Here is a 13365-nt window from a genome sequence, read left to right as displayed (position 1 = left end):
CGTTATTACAGTTTAGAGAAGTCCATGGAAGGAAAAGATCTCTTTTTTGTTGATGATGCTTATAAAGTTGCTTCTAGGAACACGACTCTGGCATCTAGTTTAAATGTGTGACATTGCTGGGCGCCTGGGGGGCTCAGTCAGTTTAAGTGTCTGCCTTAGGCTCAGGTCATGATCCTGGGGTCCTGGGATATAGCTCAGCTCAGCAGGGATTCTGCTTCTCCCTCTACCCTTCCCCCCTGCTCATGATCTCTTTCTCACTGTCTCTCTCTCTCTCTCTCAAATAAATAAATAAAATCTTTTTAAAAAATTAAAAAATAAATGTGTGACATTGCAAGGAGCCATCTTTGATAGCATGGGCAGAGGAAACGATGTAGTCTATTTGCACTCTTCTGGGAAACAACACGTTCTGATACGCAGCAATGAGGAGCCAAGAAGAAATATCAGGAAAAAGAAAGAATGCTTAAAACAATAAAGAAAGAATGTTTTTTCTCAGTGTGTTATTTATTCATTCAATCATGAATTCATCTGCTAAATCCTGAGTATATACGGTGTGCCGAATTTTGTTCTGAGCACTAGAGATAAAACAGTGAAAAGTGCAATCAAAGCTCTTGAGACACTTTATTCTAGAGGGGGAGAAGGAGATAATAAACAAGTAAACAAATGCAAGCTGACTCAGATAGTGAACAGTATTTGGAAGAAAATAAAGCAAGGGGATGCAAGAGAGAACCTTGGGAAGATTACATTGAATGGTTAGGTAAAGCCTGAGTACGTGATACCTGAACAGAGACTGTAGGATATCAAGGAGCCTACTCTAAAGACAGGCAGAGGACTTAAGTAGTATAAGCTAGACTTACTCAAGAAAGTAAAAGCGATAGACTGATGTGGCTACACTACCAATAGCTGTGGTCTATGGGAGGGAGCATGGTGTAAGAGAAGTAGGCTGGGACAAGATTACCTTGAACCTTCTTGGCAGTGGTAAGGATTAGAGATTATATTTAAAATACAATAAAAACTCATTGGAGAGTTTTAAGCAGTAACATGACATGATATGATTATGTTTTTAATTTTTTTTTTTTAAGTATGCTCCACACCCAGCATGGAGCCCAACACAGGGCTTGATCTCACAACCCTGAGATGGAGACCGGAGCTGAAATCAAGTCTGACACCCAATGACTGAGCCACCCAGGCACCCCAGTGTGATTACGTTTTTAAAAAATCACTCATCTGTCATGTAGAGAATGTGTTGTTTTGGGGTTATGGAAGAGAGACTAATTGGTGGCTTTTGTAGCAGCACCTGTGAGATGGTTATAGCAATGGAGAGGGAGAGATGTGGATGAACTGGGGATACATTCTGGAGGTTGAGACAAGGTGACTTGCTAATTAATTAGATGCGGGGTAAAAAAAAAGAAAGAGAGACAGAACAAAGATAACTTCTAAATTTTGACTAGAGTAACTGGATGGAACAATTTGAAGAGGAACAGGTTTGGAGGGGGTGGATATCTGGAGTTGTGCTTCTGAGATGTCTGTTAAACATAATAATAGCATCTACCTTGTACAGGAAATAAGAAACATATGTAAAACATTTAGATCAGAACCTAGCACACAGTAATGGTTCAATAAATATTAACCAGTACAGTTCTCCTTCTAATGGAGCCATAAACGTAGTTGAGAACATAAAAGTACTCCTGAGATCAGGACTAAAGATATAAATCTGGGAGTGATACAGAGTTTGGGGCTGCCCAAATCATAAAACTTAATTTTTTCAACTTTTGTTTTGAAAAAACTTTTTTTTAATTTATTTTTTTGCATCATGGACCAATACTTCTATAAAATTCAACAAAAATGAATTACTTTACAAATAAAATAAGACATACAAAGTACAACTGACTAATGTGCTTGGATACCAAGGCATGCTCTGAAAGTTTCTAAATAGTACACTCAATTTCTGTACTTATCTCTCATTACAGACCAGTAAGGAACAATTTACAGACCAACACCAGTCCAGGGGATACACTTTGAAGAACACGAGTACCCAGGGCCATGATGTAGCTAGAGAAAGAAGGCCCTGGAGCAAACCCTGAAACATATATTTAACTCAAGTAGATAGAGAAAGGGAGTGAGGGAGGCCAGGAGGGTGTTCAGTAAGGAAGCCTGAAATAAGAATAACATTGTTTGAATGTAGGGGCGCACACAAGCAATGGGAAATTATATATATTTACGAGTAAACAGCTTTAAATGGGTATAAGAAAAAAGCCTAATCATTCCAGCCAGGAACTCACTCCTCTTCCGACAGATGTCACATCTGAAGAGAGACACCCGCTTCCCTAATTCGCCCTCACAAGCACTTCAATTTAATCATCGGAGATGCAATCTAGCGCTCATGATGCATTAAGCATCCAAAGCTTCTTCACTACCAAGCTGGGCTCCGAGAGCGAATGGAACCATTATCAGACCTGATAGTTACCGAGCTGTCCCCAAAGGAACACCTCTGTTAGTAATTCACGACTCTTGCCTTGTCATGGGCTTTTCTCCCTCAAAACTCTGGTTCCAGTGGTCCAGACGCCTGGGACAGAATGTATGCCCCCAGACCAGATCTGAAATAATTCTTAAGGGAAAAGGGTCAGATTTCTGGGTGAGGACCTCAGTAAAGTAAAGAACTCTTCATATGGTCGAGTTCTTTGTTGAGCAAACTTGCTTAACTCCACAGTTCCTTGAAGCCCCACGCAGGGACTGCTTCCCCTGGGACCCCGCTCCTGCGGCTCCTCCCCTTAAACACAAGCTTCTGGTTTCCAGCAGTCTCCTAAAGCGCACGACAAAATAACGCGGGCTGCGGGCGAACGTGAAGTTGAAGGAGCCCAGGCGACAGAGCCTCTCCAATCAAGGAAGGTTCCCAGGTCCCCGAGGCTCCCGCGAAGCTCAACCTAGACCCCCCGCACCGTGGGCGCGGAGCCGAGGCGAGCGCGCGGGGGCCGGGCCGCCGGGAGGGGCGGGGCCGTGACTCACGCGGCCGCGCTGGGGGAAGAAGCGGCACCTTGGGCCGAGCCGGGCGAGGGGCTGCGCCCGCCCGCGGGGCGCATGCGCACTGCCGAGCGGCTCCGGCTCCCTCCCCGCCCACCCTCCCTCCTCCCCTTCCCCTCTCCCCTCCATCCTCGCCTCTCTCCCTCTCTCCTCGCCCGCTGGGTGCTGAAGTTGGGCGGATGGCAGCAAACCCGCTCCGCTAGAGGACGAGCAGCCCAGCCTCGCGCCCCCGGACCCATCGGTGCGCTGCCCACACCTCCAGGCGACTGGGTAAGATCTTGCCTCTGAAACCGAGCGGTGCTAAGTAAATGACATCAAAATGTCTGCTTTGCACCGATGGATGAATTTTTAAAAGGTGGTGGCTGGGGGAGGTGAAGGAAAGAGGGGGCGGAGAGTGCAACTGCCAGAGCCCAGGCGGGGGTGGCTGCGGGCGCGGGAGTCTCCGCGCTGGCCTCGGCGCACCGGGAGGGAGCGGGGGCCGCGCCGCAGGTTTGGGAAGTTGAATCCCGCGTTGCTGCCACCGCGCGGTCCGCTCTCCGCCCTCCAGCTGCTGCGGAGGGGCTGGGCGAGTGTCCGGCCCGCCCGGGGAGCCCTTGGTTGGGTCCGCGGCGGAGAGCTGGGCGCCTTCGGGGAACCGGCAGAGAGGGCCGGGGGCGGCAGGGACCCCGCGGGGGCGCGAGGTCCTGCGGGATTTTCGTGGTTGTGTGTTAGAAAACCGAATGTGAAATTAGCGGTGCCCAATCGACCGATCACCTCGGGGTGGTATTGTTTTTCTTTCTTTACCTTTAGGGAAATGCACGAACCAGGTGGGGAAGGTGTAAGCCAAAGGGATTGCAAAAATGCATACCTAGAGCATCGGTGAGCTGTGAGAGTGTGTGTGTGTCGGGCGTGGGGGTCTCTTTTGTTCCTCCCCTCCCGTTAGTCGTAGGAAAGGGAGTTCTTGTGTGCTTGGTTTAGGGTAGATTTCACAGCCACCGGGGGGGACCAGGAGGAGGAACGCCCACCAAACCCCTTAGCCGCTGCCCCGGTGGGTGTATCCGACTGCCCTGCTGGGGGTGATGATGATTCTTTTTATTATCGATGGAATCACAGTTTAATAGCTGCCTCTTCGCCAGCCTCCTTCCTCCTCTCCTCTTCTCTTCTTGTGCTGCGGCAGAGTCTGGATGCAGACACTCGGCCGTTTCCTCTTCTCCCTACCTCCCCGTCTCGGTGAAAAATGTCGGAGGACTTGAGGATGGCGGAGGGACAGAGCTGGCCTCGGAAGCCGCGGATGGGGAGATGCTCCTCGCGAGCGGGAGGCTGTTGGCAGCGCGTCCCGGGCAGCCCGCGCCAGCCTCGGGTGTCGCTGGGCTCCTGGAGACTGAGGGGGGTCGCCTGGCCAAAAAAGATGCCCGCCGGGCGGAGACCCGCCCTGCGTCCTCCGCCTCCATCCGGAGCCCGGGACACTGCTCACCTGGGACAATCTTACTCGCTCCGGGAAGACTGACCCTGGCTCCTGGCATAGTTTTCCTAACCTCCCTGACCCTTCGATAAACGCCTCCTTCTTCAAAAGAGTCTCTGGAAGGTTTGTCTAGAGAACTTCGCAAGCTTCCCATAGTTCTTTCTTTCTTTCTTTCTTTTTTCTTTCTTTCTTGTTAGATTATTTTACAGGGAGATTATTTCCATCATCGGAAGGCTATCGTAAATAATAGAAATCTTATAGTTTGGTTCCCATCTAGAATAAACATTTCTGAGACTGGATGTCATCTGCATTTCCGGCGTTCATACATACCGGTTTTCCGGGTAATGAATCCTTCTGAAATCATTTAATTGGAGAAATGAGAAACAGTTTTTACTGTTGTAGTGGAAAATAATGTTTTCCTCCGGGTCGCATAGCTCCTAGACACTATGTGTATTAAATAATTTTGGAAACTGAAACACTTTAAATTGTATTTGTTTCTAAAGCCTTTTGTAGTAATAGTAGCAGGTACCCATGAAGTATACATTATAGCACTAAGATCAAATGCAAAGGTGATTTGTACTCATTAGTTTAAATGAATGAGCAGTTGGACCTCCTCCCGTTAAGTTACTGTTATTAAGCCATTTCTTGTGTTAGCATGAACTAAAGCAGTAATTAGCACACTCATGGGAGAGTAGATTTACTGAGTATTTTTATAATCTTAAAAAACTATATTTAGAGAAACCATGTGAGGGTAGTTTATGATTTTCAGATATGATAAAACAAGTGTTTATTATTATGAAAAGATTGGATGCTATCATTTATTAAATAAGATGAATCTCCATGGCAGTGACATCTGATCTCAGAACAATGGGCACTCATCCTTCCTCCTAAATTTGTAGTCTGAAAGATGAAGAAAACCACCTATTTACAAACAACGTAAGGTATCCGTTGTACCAACTTAGACCTTTTTTGCTCTGGCTTCTCAATGACTCCTTGGTGTTTAGTCCCCTGGGAGGAGTAATAAGAAGAGTTAATTTGCTGTCCGTGTTCAATTCTAAGGCATCCCAGGTTTTCATTCTCAAATAGATATCTTTGCTTTTAGGGGTCTCCCTACAAGGTCCAAATTTATTTGAACTCAGTATTGAAAGTCTAAGTTATTGTCTTCCATATGGACTTCTTATACTTTTTCTTAATAATAATATTCCTTAACATTTTCTACCACTAGGGCCTGGGACTTTGTTGACAAGGAGAAATATATATTTATTTATAATATATATATTCTGACTTATTTGATCTTATTATAACAGCCAAGTAAAAGTACATTATCTAAATCTAAATTGATAAAAATTGTGGTTGACTCATAAGCTAAAAAGTAAGAAAGCATTTACCTGTTAATCTACAGTTGTAGAGACAGTGGCCTTCGTGTTAGAGTCTTTTGCTGAAAGACATGGACTTTTCTGGAAAAGTGGAAGGTGGGCATGGACAAAAGGGCATGGAGCCAAAAGAGATGGAAATCCATCCAACTGCATATCTGCTAAGAATCCTTTTTCTAATAGTCCAGCTCTGCTTACTTAACAATGAAAATATTGTACCACCCAGAAATGCAAATGTATAGCCTGTGCAGGAGAATAATACTGTGTGATGTTAAAAAGCATTTTAGTTCATCTGACTAGTATAATTAGGGTAAAAGTATGAATGCATTTTAGAGGCTTCACAGTGTGTGACATTTACAAGGGGGTGTCCTGGATCCTCAGAAATACAAGTTTTTATGGAAAGCTTAAGAAAAGAAAAAAAAAAACATTCCTTAGATGTAGCCAGGACTTTCAGCGTTAGACTGACAGTCTCATCTTCCCTATCTCGTTCCCTATCACTTATCCCCCAAAGACTTTCCTAATATCCAAAGAAAGTCATTTATACTGGTTCTTCTGCTATTGTGCCAATGCCTAGCACAGTATCTGGCAAAAGGCAGGTGTTAAATAAGTATTTCTTAAATGAATAAATGTTGCAGAATTGACATGGCTCATGAAAGCCTTTGGGATGACATTTATTAAAAGGAGTGCCCATGCTCATTACTAAGTACACTAATTTGAGATCCTAAACATCCTGTTCATGGTCGTACATCTTTGAAGGAAGCAATTTTTAGAATCGTCACTTTGTGAATATGCATACTTTTCATGTAACATTTATATTCTTGATTTGTTAACAAATTATAAAGGCACTGTATGCTTATTTTAGATCCCCTAGAGCACATAAAAATATATGAAATGGAAAATTAAAATTACGTGGACGGAAATGGATATGATGAATAGGAACTTTGGGTCAAGCTAACCTTAGCTTACGTCCTGGATTCTCCATGTAAGAGCTTTCTCAGGGTGGTCAAGTTACTTACCTGTTCTGAGTCTCAGTTTCTTCAGATAGTCAACAGGGATAAAGACCCACCTCCTAAGATGTTTGGAAGCATAAATGTAATGCAGTGTATATAAGGCTCTGGACATGTGCCTGGCATGTACTAAGAACTTACAATTATCCCAGTGCCTAAACAATTGCTATTGAAATTACAGGGTAGTTTACCATTATGCATAATATGTACTATTTTTTAAAGAATTAGAACCATATTGTGGAATTTCGTACTTGCTTTTTAAAAAATTAACATTACTTTGTTGGTGTTTCCCAAAAATTAAAACTGGCATTTAATGCCAGTTTTGGTATTTTTAATACAATTAGTAATTGGAAAATAATTCAACATATGGGCAGCTTAATTTACTTAGCCATCGTTTTATTTTCAGATTTTTATGTTACTTCCCATATTTTACTATTGTAACTCATGTCCATCCTTATGCCTGGCTTTTGTCTGCATATCTGTGTAGTGTGTGTGTGTGTGTGTGTGTGTGTGTGTGTGTGTGTAGATTGATGCTTAGCCAAAACCTCTAGTTCTCACCAACATAATATCATCTTTGAAAAATCTTTGCTACCTTAATAGGTGAAAATGGTATTTTTCAAACTTCTATTTCTTTTGTTACTAATAATGCTAATAACTTTTTTGACATGTCCTTTTTTTTTTTTTTTTTGGTGTTTAAGAATGGTTTGTTCAAGTCTTTTGCCCATTTTTGTATTGGTATTCTGGTATATTTTTCTTATTTATTCAAGTGCTAATGTGAATTTTAAAAAATGGCTGGAGCCAACAAAGAAAGAAAATGCTTAGTGACAAAGAGGGCATGTGGCAGAGACTCCCGAGATCCTGGTGGCTGAACTGGTCTGTGGCTCCGCTGGAGTGGAGCAAACATCACCAAAGTCTGGAGCTGGATCAGCCACAGGATTAGGGCTGCTGTGGTGTCCATAACATAGTGCCACCTGCCGCTGTACCTGGGCTTTCCAAAGGGTCCAGTCCCGTCCAGAAGCCCAGGGTCACTTAGTAGTTGGGGTCTGCTGTTTTTCTGTTTGGGCACTGTGCACACACATACTCACGCCTTGCTACGTGATCAGTTCCCAGATGTTCATGGATTGTTTCTGTCATTGCCAGTGCTGTAGGAGAAGTTTTGGGTTTTCCTGAGATTTAAAAAGGAAATATAGGAGTAGCTGGAGGACCTGTGGGGCGTTCATTGAAATTTCTCATCAGAAGTCAATCAATTAAGTTGAATTATAAAACTGTATCAGATTGGAATCATATCTTATCTCAAATTTTCAGCTGGAGGTAAAATTTAAATATTTAAAAGGTGAGAATCTCATCTAGTCTCCTAATGAGTTCTGTGTCTATGGTGTTTCACATGATTCAGCATTCTTATAAGCTCCTGGTTTTGACTTTTTAAATTCTATAATTTTTGACAAATTTGGTTTCAAAAGCTTGAGTATTTAGCTGGAAAAATCTGCAAAGTCCCTTAGATAAGAAACTACCTAGAAAGGGTAAACTGTTATATGACCGCTGGTTCCAGTTTATCAAACATAGTAAAACCTCAGTAATTCAGCATCAGTGAACTTGGAATTTATAATGAATGGGAGGCCCCAACAGGAAAAGCAGTAAGTTGTGGTGGAACAGGAAATTTATTTCAAAGAGAACTGGATTTGAATTCTTGCTCTACTCTTTACCAGATGTGCAGGCTTTTTCATTAAATTATATAAGTGCTTCATACTTGAAATTCTAAACATGACTAATAATTATCTAAAATCTCTCCGAATTTCTTAAACTTTGTGTTTGCGATTTTTTTAAATCTGTGCAATAAATATAATTTTATTACAGACAATGAATGTGGTTCACAAAGCAAATATTTACTTCCTTGTATCAGGTCACAGGCTTTTCATAGTACTGCTGATTGTCTATTGAAATACAAAGGTTATAATTCAAAAGCCATGACATTACAATAAAACAGACACAACCCAAGGGAAATTATGACATAAATGAAATGAGCAGGTAAGTGTTTATTTCATTTCTTCAATTATCTCAGGTCTTCCCAATGGTATAGTGAGTTAAATCCAGTGAAAACTCTTTTGTTAAAGTTGACAACACCGTCCCTATTTATTTCTAGTCTCAGTGAAAGGCAGGGGCTTGTTTTTGGTGTATAATGAAAGGCTATATAATCTAGAGATTTTATGAATCAGTTTTGGTTCTAGGAAGATAAACCCATGTCTCCATCCTGTTTCTTTCACCTCTTCCACTTATTCAGGCTTCAGTGAATCAAAATGAACAAGGATTTTAAAGTCTGCTATATGAAAAGTGGCATCTATGTGATTTAATTTAGAAGATGTGAAAAAGCATGCGGAAAATCACCCTTGAAAGAAAGACACTTTTTTAAAGCAGAGAATGTAATTCTGTAGAAAGAACCCAAGTTTGGGATTCACATAACCAGAGATTTAGCCTTAACCTTGTTGAGCCTTGATAATCATCATATATAAAATTGAAGACCTGGTAGTGTATACCTCAAAAATGTGCAAGGATTAAGTGAAATTATGTCTGCAAAAATGCTTCAAATACTGGCAGTCACTGTGAAAGTGTTAGATACTGCACTAGAGTTAAATCATTTAAATTAATCCAAGAAACATCATGTAGATGGTAAGTGCTTGAAGGGATTTTAATTTCTTGCCAGTATTTGTCTTCACTAATGGGTCCTTATTAATGTTGAAGTTGTTCTCTGTGTGTTTGCTGTCTTATCTTTTCCTGACCAGCTTGTTTAACCAACCAGTGAAATGAACATCCATTCATTCGTAAACACTCTTGAGCACCTACTACGTGCCAGACTCTGTGATAAGGTTTTCGAGTGCAGAAGTTAATTAAACATGGCCCCTTTGTGCAAGGGCTTCACATATAAAATTCTTCAATTTATTATTTTTGCTTCTATCTAGTGAGCACTGATCATTCTGTTTACAAATCCTAACTAAATATGAGGTGGAAGTAATGAGTGAGGATCTCCTTAGGATCCAGCAATTTTAGACTGACTGACCTCAAAGTGTAGACTTCTCTCCCCCAAATGAAAGCAACTAAGCAGGGACTTAGATAAGGGGAAGGGAAAGCAGGAAGTGGCTCTCACTGGTGTATGATTTAACAACCGCCTCCACATCCAGACAACAAAAGACTGGAGGCTTAATGCTCTTTGTGAATCCACCCCAACTCCATTTCTCCCTCATTAAAGTAAAGAAAATGTCTATATACATCTGTACTGTGCCCTTCCCCCCCCCACTTAAAAATTATCCTGGATGGTTGTTAAAATATAATTTAAGGTATATTAAAATGTTGGGGGAGGGGTGAGCAAAGGGAACCAGAGAGAGTGATACCCCCACCTTCCTTAGGATTCACATTTCCTGTGCAATAAAAATATAAAATTTTCTCCTGATACTATTGTAGTTCCTTCTTTGATTATAATCTTTTCATAATGTAGTAAATTAACCAGAAATCCAGAATACTCTTTTCAGTAAAAAAAAATTACGTTTGATTTTGGAGAAGGAAAACCATTTTCACCTACTTGTTGAAATCATTAGGGTCACCTCTTAACCTAGCAACTAGATGTCTCCTTATCTAGGAACATTTGATATCATTTATAAAATCAGGGTAAAGACTTCAAATCCTCCCTAGATAAATGTGAATTTATCAGGGTAAAGACTTCAAATCCTCCCTAGATAAATGTGAATTTATCAGGGTAAAGACTTCAAATCCTCCCTAGATAAATGTGAATTTATCAGGGTAAAGACTTCAAATCCTCCCTAGATAAATGTGAATTTATTCATTACTACATACAATGAAAGACATTGACATTATGAATGAATTAACTTGAAGGTAAGCTGCACCCTTGTTTCAGCCCCTAAATTTAACTTGCTTGTCATTAAGCCTTTAACTGTGCTGTTAATAAGTAACCATATGTGATAATTTGAGATTTGAACCTATTTCTTTCTCAGTTTATTTCTGCACAGCACTGCCATACCATGCAGCATTTTCCTGTGCCCTGTGAGTTTAGTATGATCAAGACTTAAATAAAACAGGAAAAACCAATATTTTTAATGGGGACACGAAGGCATAGACATACCATAAAACAATACAGTGACCTGGTTAACTTACTTATGACTAACTGAATGTTATATTTTGGAGTATTAAATACTCTAATGTAAATTAGAGTATTAAATATTCCATTGTAAATTGGAGTATTATCTTCCCCTACAGTCTGGGTGAAGCTTGACATTTGACTTCCCTTTTCTCTCTTTTTATCATTATTAGTATGCTTGGTAATATAAGTATTATTTCTGAATAGATAAATCGAAAAGAAAGGAGTAGCAGTTTTTTTGTATATCTCACATTTTATAGAAAATAGGTGTTCGTTATTTTACATAATTTTTTAGGGTAGTTACGTAAGTTTTGCCCGATACTTAAAACATATTGAGAACTTACATATTAAATCTATCAGGATAAGAAAATAAAACAAAACAAGCCAGCTGTTTTATTCTCTTCTGGTAGTCAGGAATTAACTGGCCTTTTCACCTCTGTTAGTTTATGAGTAAATAATATTGGCCATTTTGATTTAAGCTATCAGAGCCCGTGTCTTAATCTGCTCAGGTCCAGTAATCTGTTTTTGCTGTCGAAGGAATATTTTATACTAAATGATATTTAGTAAGTCCGATGCCCAATGACCCACCTATATTTATATAAATGCTGGATATTGTGGAAGGATATACTTATTTATCATTTTTAGTGCTAAAAACCAAGAGATAGAGAATCCTTCTTTACCAGTATTGTCTTCCAAGTTTAATATTTTGAAAAGGTGATTTTATGTGTCCATGTCTGAGTGTATGTATGCATTTCCCTTTTTTGTTCATTGGTTGATAGCGAGAAACCTGGGGCCTGTGTAATCATAGCCAAGTGTTTAGGAGGAAAAGATGCGTACTTTAGAGTACAAGGAGAAGAACCAATGAGGTAAGAAGGAAAGTCAAGTAAAAGAAAGACTGGTCTCAGCAAACAAGACTATTAGCTAAAAACTCATTATCTCTTCAAGTATAATATCATTCAATATATTATTACGTAATCCTGCTATATTATGTAACCACTTCCAATTTCATGAATTCATGTGACCTAATCTTAAGCAGGTAATTTTTTTTCATTAATTCAGTAATTTCATTGACTGAACATCTGAGTAATGCAAGTGGTGTTTTATGATGTACAATTTCATTAAATAAATGTTAATTCCAGGAAGGAAAAAATGAGAAGCACTTTTCTTGACCTGACATAGGTTATGTGGAATAGTTAAAAATACTTGTAGGTAATACCAAAATTCACTCACATCTATTAAAAATCTGCTCCAAATTTTTCTTTTTAAATGTAACTACTCCAAAGTCCATCTTAAATAAAATCGGTTTTATTTTTGTGATATAAAGAGACCTTTACATTTTGATTTAAAATACCAGCAATGAATAAACGCACATGCTAATTTTTGTTTTATTGAGCAGTGGGTACTGCGGTGGCTTAATGGCGAAACTATTAAGATTTCGATTGGGGGTGGGGGCAGTGACAAGTGTGTTTGGAGATTACCTGCTCCTTGGCATTCAGATTATTTTTAAGGGAACGAGGATTTATGGCTTACTAGGATCACTGCACTGAGTTACTCAGTGATGCTGCTGGTTACAACCAAAATCAACTTTGGCATTTGGTGTGCTGACCTCTGACCCCTTGCCCTGGGAGTTTTAGCCTGGTTAGATCTCAGGGAAGAAGAAAGAGTGCATGTGCTTGAGGGTAGAGCCCGCAATCTAAAAAAATGAAATCAGAGGCAGGCAGAAATAATGGAGAGAGTGATCTTTCGGTGCACCTGTCAATACGGCCTGTGTGGGTCTGGTTTTTCAAGTATTTGCCTTAGATTGCCAAGTTTTCTTTAGGGTTAGCTTGTCATCAGTTTCACCTTTTTTGTTTCCTGGCTCCTTGCTTGTAATTAATGCTACTCGTTAGCGCCCTACTCTGTAGCTGGGAATAGTAAAATTAAATAAGCCATAGCTAAGATGTAAGGGCCTAAGGACCAGTTGAAGAAAGAAACACGTATGTGAATTGCCATTGCTCGTCTGTTCTAGGAGAGAAACAAAGTGCTGTGAGAACTGGGGCACTTTAGATTAATTTTTGATGGCCAGACCCAGGATCTGGCAAAAGTTTCTTTGAGGTTGTGACATTTTTCTCAAGTTATTGAAAGATAGAGTTTTGACAGGCAAACAAAGGCCTTCCAAGCTCAAAGACAATGTAAATAAAAGTGCAGAACTAGGAGCATTCGAAAAATACTTTGTGGCACAGTTTTCCAGAAGCATATAATACAGTAGGAAATGACAGGACACAGGAAGTCACAGGCTGCTAAGGCCAGAAAGGAGGCAGGTACTGGTGGGGTCTGAGATCAGTTTGAGAAGCCAGCCCAGCACAGAGCACCATGGTACTGTGCAAGGAGGGAGTGCAGGGT

General features: G+C 40.6%; 1 protein-coding gene across 1 annotated transcript in view; it reads left to right on the top strand.

Annotated features, from left to right (window-relative positions):
- The first annotated feature begins 3137 nt into the window (after positions 1-3137).
- The window catches only part of RGS17 (regulator of G protein signaling 17), a 93470-nt gene continuing 83242 nt past the window's right edge, over positions 3138-13365 (top strand). Inside the window, exon 1 of the mRNA XM_008688534.2 lies at positions 3138-3288. The gene's annotated coding sequence lies outside the window, so the exon portion shown is untranslated. The remainder of the gene's footprint in view (positions 3289-13365) is intronic.

The sequence above is a fragment of the Ursus maritimus genome, unplaced genomic scaffold (genome assembly GCF_017311325.1).
Source record: "Ursus maritimus isolate PB19 unplaced genomic scaffold, ASM1731132v1 scaffold_13, whole genome shotgun sequence".
NCBI classification, from domain to species: Eukaryota; Metazoa; Chordata; class Mammalia; order Carnivora; family Ursidae; genus Ursus; species Ursus maritimus.
The sequence above is the reverse complement of the archived record's forward strand: the minus strand, read 5'-3'. Positions and strand labels throughout refer to the sequence as shown.